Source organism: Poecilia formosa, unplaced genomic scaffold, assembly GCF_000485575.1.
Source record: "Poecilia formosa unplaced genomic scaffold, Poecilia_formosa-5.1.2 Scaffold32, whole genome shotgun sequence".
NCBI classification, from domain to species: domain Eukaryota; kingdom Metazoa; phylum Chordata; class Actinopteri; order Cyprinodontiformes; family Poeciliidae; genus Poecilia; species Poecilia formosa.
This window is the reverse complement of record NW_006799971.1, coordinates 1585145-1597299: the sequence shown is the minus strand read 5'-3', so window position 1 is coordinate 1597299 and position 12155 is coordinate 1585145. Positions and strand designations below refer to the sequence as shown.

The window sequence follows — 12155 nt, the reverse complement described above, 5'->3', positions numbered from 1 at the left end:
GAGTAGAGAAGAAAAAACATTCCCACTACTGCAAGTATAAATTATGTATCACTATGAACAATTACAAAATTAAATAAGGCGATTTTAAATAAAACTAGTCATTTAGATCAAAACTACTGAGTCAGGGAATTACTTGATTATGGACAAAATAATCAAGTTAATAATTCCTTAATATTGATGAATAAGTACGTGTTCCACTCGCAGATTATATCACTGATAACATGACATTTTTCCACTTACACAAGTGACAGTGGAAATTGTACTTTTTCATCAATTTTAAGGAATTATCGACTTAAAACAAGCTCCTATATATTGCTGAAAAGATCCAACTGTATTAAGATATTTGCACAAGAAACTAGACCAAAAATACGAGGTAATATTTTGTGTTATTGCAGTGCATTGCCTCAGAACATAACTGGCTGATGACACTGAAGTTGGTGTCTGATTAGAGTCCTTCATGGCTGATAATTTTCTGGGCCACTTCATATTCCTTTGAGGAATCTGAATGCATTTGATACTAAAGAGTAAAAATCTCAACTGTGTAGTTCTACGCTGAACAAACAATAAGAACACAGACTGAAGTTTATCAAACCATAATATTATTGATAAAAAAATGTATATCTCAAAAGAAGCAATTCAAAGCTTTCTGCCCATCAGAACCATCTTGTAACAAGACTTGAAAATCCTGTGTACAGACTGATCAAACTTCAACCAACCCAATAACTTTACATGTTTTTGTTTGGTTTGGGGAAAATAACCAAACTCTGCCACGTTTTCTCACATATATTGGTAAAACCTCTTGGCAGCACTACATTGTAGATCATGTATTAACTGCACCTGTACAGCATTATACTACACTTTACAGCAGCTCCAAAGATTTCAGAACCTGTCCCAGCAACTGCGCCCACTATCTGCTCCTTGATCCAGTTGCACTGAACCTTGTGCACGATCGTCAAAACGTAAGAAGGTAGCTCCAGGCAGAGCCAGCGGGCGAACACCAGCCCCCTTCCTGATCCATTTGTCCCTGGATAATATCATTCGGAAACCCCCACCTGCTCCAGGTGTGACGTCTCTGACACGAAACGTTTCTAGTAGTTTTGGAAACCCAGCAGAAACCAGGACGCAGACCGAATATGGTTTGTTTGGCGGCGCCGGCTCATCGTCTCATCCCACTCAGTGTCTGACTGACCACAAAGCCTCCTGTCTCATTGGCAGTGGTGTGGAAATCTAACAGATTATGAGGACGGACATTTGGGATAGCATGTGGGTGTTTTTATGTTTTTCTTTCCTAACGGAGCCTCTTCTCATAGAACAGATCTCCTCTGGTGGAACACTGAAATGACTGAATGTCTGTTGCAGATTCCTTCAACGCTTCTTCAACTCTGCAGAGGAAACGCCTGCTGCATCTTGACATTCTCTGCTGTGCGTTTTAGAAGCGGACCGCCCCCCCACCTCTCCGTTTCACCCGGCCTTCCCCCTACTGAGAGAAACGAGACGGTTTCTGTAAAACATCTGCCGTCTCCGTGGTCAGGCTCCTGGGTTTTTTTCTCTCCTCCCTTTGAGTTTTTTCTCTCGCTCTTATTTCCAACATTAGCCTTCACGTCTCATTTTCAGACACTTTGATCAGTTTTGTGTGATGCACATCATCATGCGAGTCCTCTCACACAGCCAGAGGCCACCATCATTATTATCAATCAAAACACAGTCTAGAGCATTGCAGTACGCCAACCTCCATCTGCAGCTTTCTTAATTATATGTAAAAGTCCTGCTGGCTTCAAAAGATGTGTCTCTGGATTTTGCTGTGTGTGTGTGTGTGTGTGTGCGTGCGTGCGTGCGTGTCTCTCCCTGACAGCATTCTGGAGCTCCAACTTAAACCTTCAACCTTTATATTCACTTGAACTCTGTCTGTGATTGACCTCTTTCTCGTCCCATTTTGTTCGTCTGATGTCTCCCAGAAGTCTGAGCTTCTCCAGCCCAGCAACATGAGCTTGTTTTGTTCTACTGGTGTTTTTTCTTTCATCTCCTCTCACTAACATCTATAAAATACGTTCACGTAGCCTGTAAACAGGCATCATCATATAAAATTGACTTTTTGAGCTTTACATCATGTTATAATCTCCCGTGGCAACCACACAACTGTTGAAAACACTTGGGTGGACCTAGCTCCGCCTTCCGGGACAGAGCACTTTCAGCCCAACTCCCCCACTCAGCTCCTTCAGACTAGCCAGCAGCAATTAGCAAACACCTGGTGGAACTGAGCATCTGCTGGAGCTGCTTCTAAGTGAAACGCTGGTAAAAACATTGTTAAAGGGTTAACAGAGGAGCCATGTTGTGATGACTTCCTGAAGGACTGGCTTCATGACTTTCAGAAAAAGCAGGAGTTTTTAAAGAGACAGAGTCCCAATTTCAAGGCATTAAATTGGAAAGTAAAGTTTTTTTTAAGTAATATTTGATATATTTAGTATTTTTATAACAACTGAAGGTAACATAGTTATTTTATTTGTGCTATAAAATGGCACTATGTTGCTGGAAAACACAAATGTGCTGACTTGCATCCATAACCCCAGCTGCTAACAGCAAAGCCAGTATGTGTGATGTAGGAAGTAGCACAGTCTCTTTTCTTCATTTGTGGCTATTAATAAAAGGAGTTGTTTATGGAATAAAACAACTCCTTTGATTTGAGACTAATTAAGAAATGACGAGTGAAAGAAAACCCTGTGAATTTCATAGAAGGGGATTAGCAGCAGCACTGCAGTTATTATGGCCTTTATCATCTGTTTGCTCTTACACCGCTTCAGCTATTAAGAGTAATCAAACAGGGCCAGCGGGGGGAGCTGGCTCCCTGGTGGGGTATTTCACCCCCCAGCTCCCCAGCGCCTCACCCAAATGTAAAAATTAATCAATATCAGTCTAGGGGAACAAAATACAGGATTTGGAGATAAAAATGTCAACACAAAGGTCCAACAAATCCATCATGTATATTTTAAAACAGATTTTGGATCTTTGAGAGAGCAACAATCAGTAATTTTTCATTTTTCTCCTAATATTTTCCAAATGATTGGAAGTGTCGGCTGCTTCAAGAGCTCAGCATTGAGCTGACACAGCAGTTCCACTGCAGTCCTCAGAGGTTTTATACCTGTTGTAAAATCTTTGATCGCAGCCCAAACATCCCCCCCCCCCAAACCTTCACGAACAGTAGCTCCTGATCATCGTTCTGTCCCAGCTGGATTGTTTTCTAAATGTTTCGTAGCCTTACCAATCTCTCTTAAACATCTCCAGTTGCTTCCCGTCTCGTATTGGTCTGATTTTAAAGATCCCGTTCCTGGTCTGTGGAGCTGCTAATCGCCCGATACTAAATTGCACATTGAAATGCATCCAGTTCATCAACCCAACAGCTTTCTCAGTTACCAGACAGATGGATCCTTTAAATTCCCAAAAGCTGGTTAGAAAATCTGGTGATTTAAATCAGTGCTTATGCACAAAAACAAACAAAATAAAAAACAAAAAACAGTCGCACAACTATTTTTGCATGTAATGTTAGTTTTTTGCAGAAAGGTTACACTAAGCTGTATTAATCACATTGAGGAGGGTTTAAATGTATTTTGCACTTGGTTTCAAACTAAAATATCTCCTTGCTGTTTTCACTTATAACAAAATCTTTCTTTCTGATGTGACATGTAAGACAACTAGAGACTGAGGAAACTGTCAACACGACACAACAGCAGCCAAATAATACGAGTATAATAAGTAGTGCACTCTCTGGGTGACATCTGAAGCTGCAACATGCAACTTTTAGAACCAAATATGTTATTTTTAGCATTTGTTAAAACTGTAAATATGTTGTAACAGTATAATATAGGATAGATAATCTGTGTTCCAGCACTAACTGCAGAAATACACCAGTCATTAAGAAACAACCAATCACTGACAGGAGGAGGGTCTTAATGCTGTCAATCATTCTCATGCTCACTCCCTCCCGCTTGCTCTTTGCTACGCTGGTGGTTCCAATACATTAGTGGTAGTGTAGCCTGTCACTAATGCTAATGCTAGTTAGACCCAGGCCTGATTACTGCCAAGCCTGCGGAATCAAGAAAAACCTTAAATGGAACCTATCTGGTACCACTGAAAAGGCAGAAAAGATCACAAAACACTTCACATCCTGGCTACAGAAATTCAAGAACAGAGGAGGAACAAAATCATCAACATTCATCAGTTTGGACACAGTATAAAATCATTTCTAACACATCAGACCACAATGTCCTTGGTTGTCCCTGCAGTCCCATAAAGCTTAAGTAGGCCAGAAAGAATCCCTCAGATGACTCATCCATGACGATATGCAGAAGATTGTTCCGTAATAGCATATTGACTATAAATACTAATATAATGGAATATTGCAACATCCAAAATAAGAATTGTTTTCATTACATGCAGAAAAACATTTGACAAGGTTAATTTGGAATTTTTACTTGTAAATAAATTTGAGTTTGGATAGAGAAAACACACGACTGGATTTCTCAGAGCTTCGATCTTTAAAGAGCAACTAGATATTAGGTTGGATGATGAATTGATTTCTTTTAATGACTATTTAATTTTTGGGAAAATCTGGATGTTTTTTTTTCACCACAAGCCTACCTAAAAAAAAAACAAAAAAAACAAAAACAAAAACAAAAAAACAATAAATTAATAAATAAAAATCAATCCTCCAGCTGCAGCTGATCCAGAACGCTGCTGCTGGTGTTCTGATTAAAACCATGAAGATAGAGCACATCACCCAGTTCTACAGTCCTTATACTGATAGAATAGACTTTAAAATACTATTGTTAGTTTATAAATCACTGAACAGCTTAGCACCACAATACTTTAAAGATCTACTGCTGTTGTATCAACCTTCCAGACCTCTCAGGTCTTATGGTTCTGGTCTGCATCCAGAACCAGAACCAAACGAGAAGCAGCGTTCAGTTTTTATGCTCTTTTAGACCTAACAGTTTTTGTTTCATTGTTGAGGACCCTCTACACCAGTATTTCCTAACCCTCGTCCTCAATGCTCTCTGCCCTGCATGTTTTAGGTATTCCCTTGCTTCAGACCAGCTGATTTCAATTGATGACTGTTTAACAGATGTTTGTTGAACTGCAATCAGTTGAATCAGGCACATTAAAGCAGGGAAACCTCTAAAACATGTAGGACAGTGTGCCTTGAGGACCAGGGTTGGGAAACACTGCTCTACAAAACCTGTGCTCACTGACTGGGTGCTACAAGGTTTTTTCAAACAGAAAATGTTTGAAAAAGCTGAAAAATCCTTCCATCTTCACAAGGCTGGGAGAATTATTGATCAGAAACATTTGAGAAGATTACCAGAAGGAGCCTGCCTGCAGGAGAAAATTATGAATAAAAGATGGATTTTAAAGACTTCTGCACTATGACCTCGTGATTCATGAGGTCAGGACATTAAAGCTGCAATATGCAACAAATAATATGATTTTTACATATTTGTTAAAATGCTATGACAGTTAAATATAAGACAGATAATCTGTGAAAAAACTGATCTCGTCCACCTCCTCCCTGAGCTACTACTACAGTCTGAAGTAATGCACCGCACCCGACCCAAAACAACCAATCAGAACCAGAAGGAAGGTCTTACTGCTGTCAATCAACCTTATGTACTCACTGCTAAATGTCCCAATGGCAGAGAACCAACTTAGCCATTGGCGGATGGCAGATAAGCAGAACAGCTGCTTATCTGCCATCAGCGGCGGCTACGCTAACTAGCCTTAGTATTCATGACAGGCTCTGCTGACAGGCAGAAGATGTTTGAAGCAGGGAGCAACAGGGCTTATAGGATTGGGGGTGAATGGCGCGCATACAGATATGATTGACATGCCAAGACCCGCCTCCTGGCTCTGACTGGTTGTAGAAACAACCAAAAATCTAGCTCCTCTGCCTTCTGGGAGAAGAGCTAGATTTTTTTCATAGATTATCTGTCTCCCAAATGGCGATGTTCTAAACAAATACGTAAAAAACTATTTAAAAAAATAAATAAAAGTTACATACTGCAGCTTTAAGTAGCTCAGCTGAATCACATGTCTAGTTCAGAAGGGTTTGTCAAGCCCAAACTCCACCTGCAGCTCTCAGTTTCTTGCTCAGGAGCCGCATAGTGTCACTGCCAAACGCAGCAGGCAGCATGTAGCCCCAGCTATACACACACACACACACACACACACACACGTTTGTGTGGCTATCTTTGTGGGGACTTTTCATTGACTTCCATAGCCTAACCTTACCCTTAACCTAACCATTACATACCTAACCATAACCCCTAACCAAAACTCAATTCACACCTGAAGCCTAAATCTAACTCCTGACCCTAAAACAGTGTTTTCCCTTGTGGGGACCAGGCTACGGTCCCCACAAGGAGCAGTGGGTCCCCACATTGTAGTATGTCAGGATAATGGTCCCCACAATGTATTACAAACAAACGCGTGCGCACACACTTACTAGCTTTCAAACCGGGGGGGAAAAGGGTGCAGACACATTCATCTGACACTGGATCACTTTGAACCCTACCAAGTCTTGTCCCATTTTAGAACAAACCAGGAACGTAGCGGATGTATCGCTGCAGCGCTCACGCTGCTCTCTGTTGCAGAAAATTGGGCATATAATTACCACTGGAGTGGATTTGCTTACTCATCTCCTCCTCTGCAGATAAATGAAAGCTGCGCACCGCCGCACACCTTGTTCTCATCGGTTCAGCTGAGTGGGACAGGTGGTGCCGGACACTCAGCGGGAAGGGGAGGCTCCTACCTACAGCGCTGGCATCCTCTCCTCTCCTCCGACGTACTTTCACCACCCACGCACATGGGCCCTGCAGATGGGCTCCGATGTGGCACCAAGCCCGATGCTCCTTTGCAGGCCTCCGCCGCATGCTAACACATTTTGACTACGAGACATTTAAAACCTGCAGGAACAAGGTCAAAGAAGAGGAAGACAAAAAAACAGGCCAGAAGCTGTGGATCGGTTGTGAATTGAGACAATATTTTGGTGGTTTATAGAAGATTTGAAGATTATCTCTGCTAGATTATGAAACTTTTCATGCCATGTAGGAGGCACTGGAAGTATGACGGGAGGTGTTCAGATCAGATGAGAACAAAATTAAGAGTTACGGTCACAATAAGTGACACCCTGAAGAGGAGGACAATCATGGCAGTGGTAGATTCATACTGTGGGGATGATTCTGTTCAGCAGAGACGGGGAATCTGGTTAGAGTTGATGGGGAAATGGATGGAAATAAACAAAGCAGATGGAGGCTGTAAACAGAGGTGGAGGTTCACCTTCCAGCAGGGCAACTACATTCACATCACACTTAGAACCACATGATTCATGTGCTATAACAGCTGACTCTGGAGGAGCAGCTCCTCTTGGTTTCTCACCTTTTGCCTTGTGGTAGTTTTTGATATTAAAGAGGCAGTATTATGTTTACTCCAGCCACGTAGTGCCATTTTATAGCACAATAAAGTAACTATGTTACACAGGTTTTAAATGTTATAAAATACTAAATCAAATAGGGCTTAAAAGAAAACTGACTTTGTAATTTAACGCCTTGAAATTGAGCCTCTGTCTCCTTAACAACTCCTGCTCTTTCTGAAACTCCACTTTCAGGAAGTCATCACAACATGGCTCCTCTATTAACTCTGTAACATAGTTGTTGTTTTTTAACCAGCATTTCACCGAGAAGTTGCTCATATAATGAGCTCAGCAGATGTGGAGTTCAACCAGATGTTTGCTAATTGCTCCTGGCTAGTCTGAAGGAGCAGAGTGGAGGGAGGGCTGCTCTGTGAGGCAGAAACTCAGAAACTTGAAAAGTGAGGCTCTGAGGTGGAGCTTCGTTCCTGAAGGCTGAGCTAGGTCCACCCAAGGGCTTTGCACAGCTGCATGGTTGCCATGGAGATTAAATGATTACTAAAACATGAATTAAAGAATCAATGCAACACTGTAGTGATGAGGGAACAACATTATAACATGATGTAAAGATAAAAACATTGATATTGCATAATACTGCCACTTTAAAGCTGAAGAATTTGAAATACCTGAGTAGCAGTGGGGGAGGGAGGATGAGGGTAACAGTTGGTGCAGTCATGCATCTGTGGGGTTGCAGGAACCTCCTGACCTTCTTATCAGGAGGTCAGCATTAATGACCAACATGAACATCAGCTGTCCAAAAGGAACCAAAGGAGATTTAAATGTTCCCGTCATCAACCACTGACTGCAGCTTTATGGCGATTAAACCTTTTCATTACCCATTGATGTGCTGCAACAAAACCTCCCAAACAGGATTAGGCTGAAGTGTGAAACACAACCACTTCTGATGCTACGGTCCTTTTTAGAAAATCTGCTCACAATTAGAGGGGCTGCAGTGCTTTAGGGCAGGATTAGCGAACAAAGAGATGGGAGATACACTGAATGAAGCATCCAAAGCTCTTCCCTTCCCTGAACTTTTTGCCGTGCCATCAGCTCCTGGCAGAGAGCATCCCGTCATCCCTTCCATCCCTCACGCCGTGTTGTTTGTGTCAGGATGAGTTAGTGCTGCTGGGGTGGCAAGCAGACGTGCTTCGTTTGAGCGCCGAGAATGGAGGGAAAAAAGGGGCACATTCATTCATCAACAGGATGCGCAGTGCAATTGTGGCAGCAAGAGTAAAGTAGATAAATGGCTAATCACCTGAAGAAATGAGATGATTCATCTCTTCCTGATATTACGCTCGTTTAAGGACCGCCAGCGGGGATCCATCAGTGTCTGCTACAGAGCAGACTATCTTGTTTGTTACGCTGTGTGAACTCTGAATGTTTACACCCATAAAAAAATAAAAAATAAAAAATCTTAATTAAAACACAAAAAGTGTTTTCAGTGAACATAGAGCAAATATGGGTAAAAACAGGAGTGAAGAGTGAAGTTTGCAGAATTAACCAGTCAAGTGGGATAATTGTAGCTTTTGAGATTAGCAAGGAAGATACCATCATGCTTAACAACCTGGTTGTTCAATGAGTAGATTTTTATTATCCGTGATAAAATATTTGTTTATTGTTCAGCAAAATGAATCTGATTCTGTATACAAACGATGTGTAAAAAGGTTTAGCATTAACCTTTTGTGGAAACATCAAAATCTGAGACTATAGAAAAAAAATTAAACCTTTTATTTGAATTCATTTATTCAGCGTCCCACTTTAAAGTGAGCCACATTTAGTTAAACACGTTGGCTTAAATATGTTGTCATTTTCCTATCAACTAAAAAAAATGCTCTTTGTGTTAAGTAATAACTCACAATTACTTCAAAAATTGAGTAAGAGCAAAATTGATGAAGAAGCTAACAGGTGGTCGTTACCCTAAAGCTAAAACCAAGCCGTGCTAGCTGGCACCTAAAACTCCGGCTAGTGAGCGAAAGACGCTGGGAGAAACTTTAAAGGCAGACAGCTGGAAGCTCTTTAAATGATCAAATTATTTCCACTGCCGCAGGAACCAAATGTGAAACCATGGCCCCTACACCGGACTGAAGATCAGGACCTAAATAGGTTTAACCTGACTGACGACCGGACAAGACTTACCGTGGTACCAGAGGCAGGCGTCATTCATTGTTTCGTTTATGAAGCTTGCAGCAGCAGCACAAACAGCAACTTCTTCAGGCAACTCTTCCTCCGTCTGGTCCTCCTCATCTTCATTACTCCTTGTGTTTTCTACAGTTTCAGAGCGCTACGGTTCAAATTGAGAAATCTTAAGACGTTACCTACTGCTCTTTTGGCTGGACGAAAACAGCGCGAACAGACCAAGCATACCTCATTTACCCAGAATGCATAGCAGCGCCAACAACATGCCACGTCTCTGACTACTTTAAGTTTATGAAAACCAAATAGCCTACAGTATTTTCATTGCATTATTTTTTTTTACATCTAAAATATTTCTCAAAGTCTACTGCTCATTTTAATTATTTGGCTATTAAAATTAGTCAAATAACCGTGGCTCATTCTAATAAATGATATAAACAATTTTTTTAGTTGCATAATTATTGGTACAAAAACAAGCATTCTTTCATTATTAGGCCTGAGCAGGAAATATATTGACTTTTTGAAGGTCTATCAATATATGAAAACTCACCGAATTTTGTTGGCTTACCAGTCTTGGTAAAAATGACTATAATGGTTTTGGAAAAGTCGCAACAGAAAAAGCTCAACAGAGCCACCTGGCAACTTTCAAAACGCTGTCCTCATTTAGGTTACCTTACTGCAAAGGTCTGAAGTTTGTCACATTTATAGAACTTCCCAGGACCTACAGAAGTCTCCTGCAGCCGTGGGCTGGGGTCAAAGTCCAGGCCCTGTCTATAGACAAGTATACAACAAACAAGACGTCAGCCATGTTGGATTGAACCTTTTTTTTTTTTTTTTGAGTTGTTTTTAAGCTCTGCATTTCATTGAACTTTTCTTGGCTTGAAAATTGGTGAGTTTGGGGATCTAAAGTGATCAAAGTCCTGAGTTTTCCTGCAGGTTGAAGTGGGGTCACACCATGGCCATAGGTTTGGCTGTAATTTCCACATATTTCATCTGATCTGCACCAAACTGAACATTTATTTTTGTTTTTCTTCACATCACAACCAATAAGATTTTTTACATGTCTGATGCTGATCAGCATTTACAGTGGGGTCAAAATCAGTGTTTTCTGGGTGCCAAACTTCTTTTGTCTAGTTCCTGGCTGCCAAATTATTTCATTAATGTTTTCAACCAATTCAGATAGAGAAGCAGCAAAGTCTGTCTCTGTAAAGAATTAGAAATGTCTCCACTGTGTCTACAACACATTTCTGAGCCACTGTATGCTGTGCATGTTAACAAAAAGGCATTCTTCTGAAAATAGAAGTTGGCCACTGAACTGAAAATGATGGGAGGAGCAGCAGCAAAAGCTCAGAAACAAACAAGAACGACCTCTGCAAATCCTGCAGAAATACTGACACACTAGTTTTAAAGATTACAGGGCTGGTTTGACTGTTTGGAGGTAAAAGTGACTAACTGCAGCATCTAGACTTGAAACAAAAGGCCAACTCAGCCAGAACTAAACAGCAGAAATGAGTATATAAATCTAGATTACATCCATTTAGTTTACAAGCAGAGCAGCTGTTTACACAACATGATGCGAGTCTGGGAAGCAACAGTTGCAGTGACCTGCCAACCACAGTAAAGACCCCCGTCTCCCTCTCCCTCTCCCCCCCCACACACATCCATTCATGTGACGGTGTGCAGCCCCCTCAACGCTCCCACACAGTAAACTGTTTCCTGGGCCAGAAACCAGCCATTGCTAGGCAACGGGGAAACCTGCAGCACAGGGCTGACTCCGTTGCTGCTCGAACTGAGTGGCCTAATGATGCATCACTGATGGAAGACAAAAACCCAAAGGTAGAGCTTAAAATTGCACAAATAGGAATTATGGAAATAAATTTGCTTAACAGAAGCACAGCAATTAAAAAAAGGCACATTTTTCATTAAGTTTTTGTGCTAGGATGAGGTGGTTTTTCCAGCTGTATTGAAATTGATGTATTTCGCAAAACTCCAATCAAAACACTTTTTTCATATCAGGAGTGATGTGAAAAAAAATTGCTTGTGATCAACAGCTACGACTGGCTGAAACGACAAAGACAATAACAGGTAGTGGTTGGAGGATTAACGACTTATTGCGTGAGCAAAAGTATTCACGTGGGACATTAATTGCATTATTTAATGGAAACACCGCAATTGTGAAATTGTGTTTTCTCCACATTATCGAAATATCGATAGTTTTGTGCACATTTCTCAACAAAAACAGCCCTTTGATGCCTTTGAGAAGCTGGAGTACCCAGGGTAAACCCACAAATGCAGAGGGAGAACATGCAGACTCCAGCAGGCTCTCTGTGAGGTAAATGAGCTTCTAGCTTCCATGTTTGAAAAAGTCCATAACTTGAAACTTCTCCACCTGATTCTTGGTTTTAAAATCATTGCTGTTATTTGTTTTAGATTCACTTCATCCCAGAAAAATTAGGATAACTGAGGAGCTGAGATGATGACCATCCAGGAGAATTTAACCAAATAGTTTTGCTTTATTGACCATATAAGATGCCTTCACAGAGGTAAACAAAAACAGACAACTGAT

At 41.1% G+C, this 12155-nt stretch overlaps 1 long non-coding RNA gene across 1 annotated transcript in view; it reads right to left on the bottom strand.

Annotated features, from left to right (window-relative positions):
- The window catches only part of LOC107835945 (uncharacterized), a 28720-nt gene extending 18718 nt beyond the window's left edge, over positions 1–10002 (bottom strand). Inside the window, exon 1 of the long non-coding RNA XR_001661789.1 lies at positions 9593–10002. This is a non-coding gene — a long non-coding RNA (uncharacterized LOC107835945). The remainder of the gene's footprint in view (positions 1–9592) is intronic.
- Positions 10003–12155: the final 2153 nt, after the last annotated feature.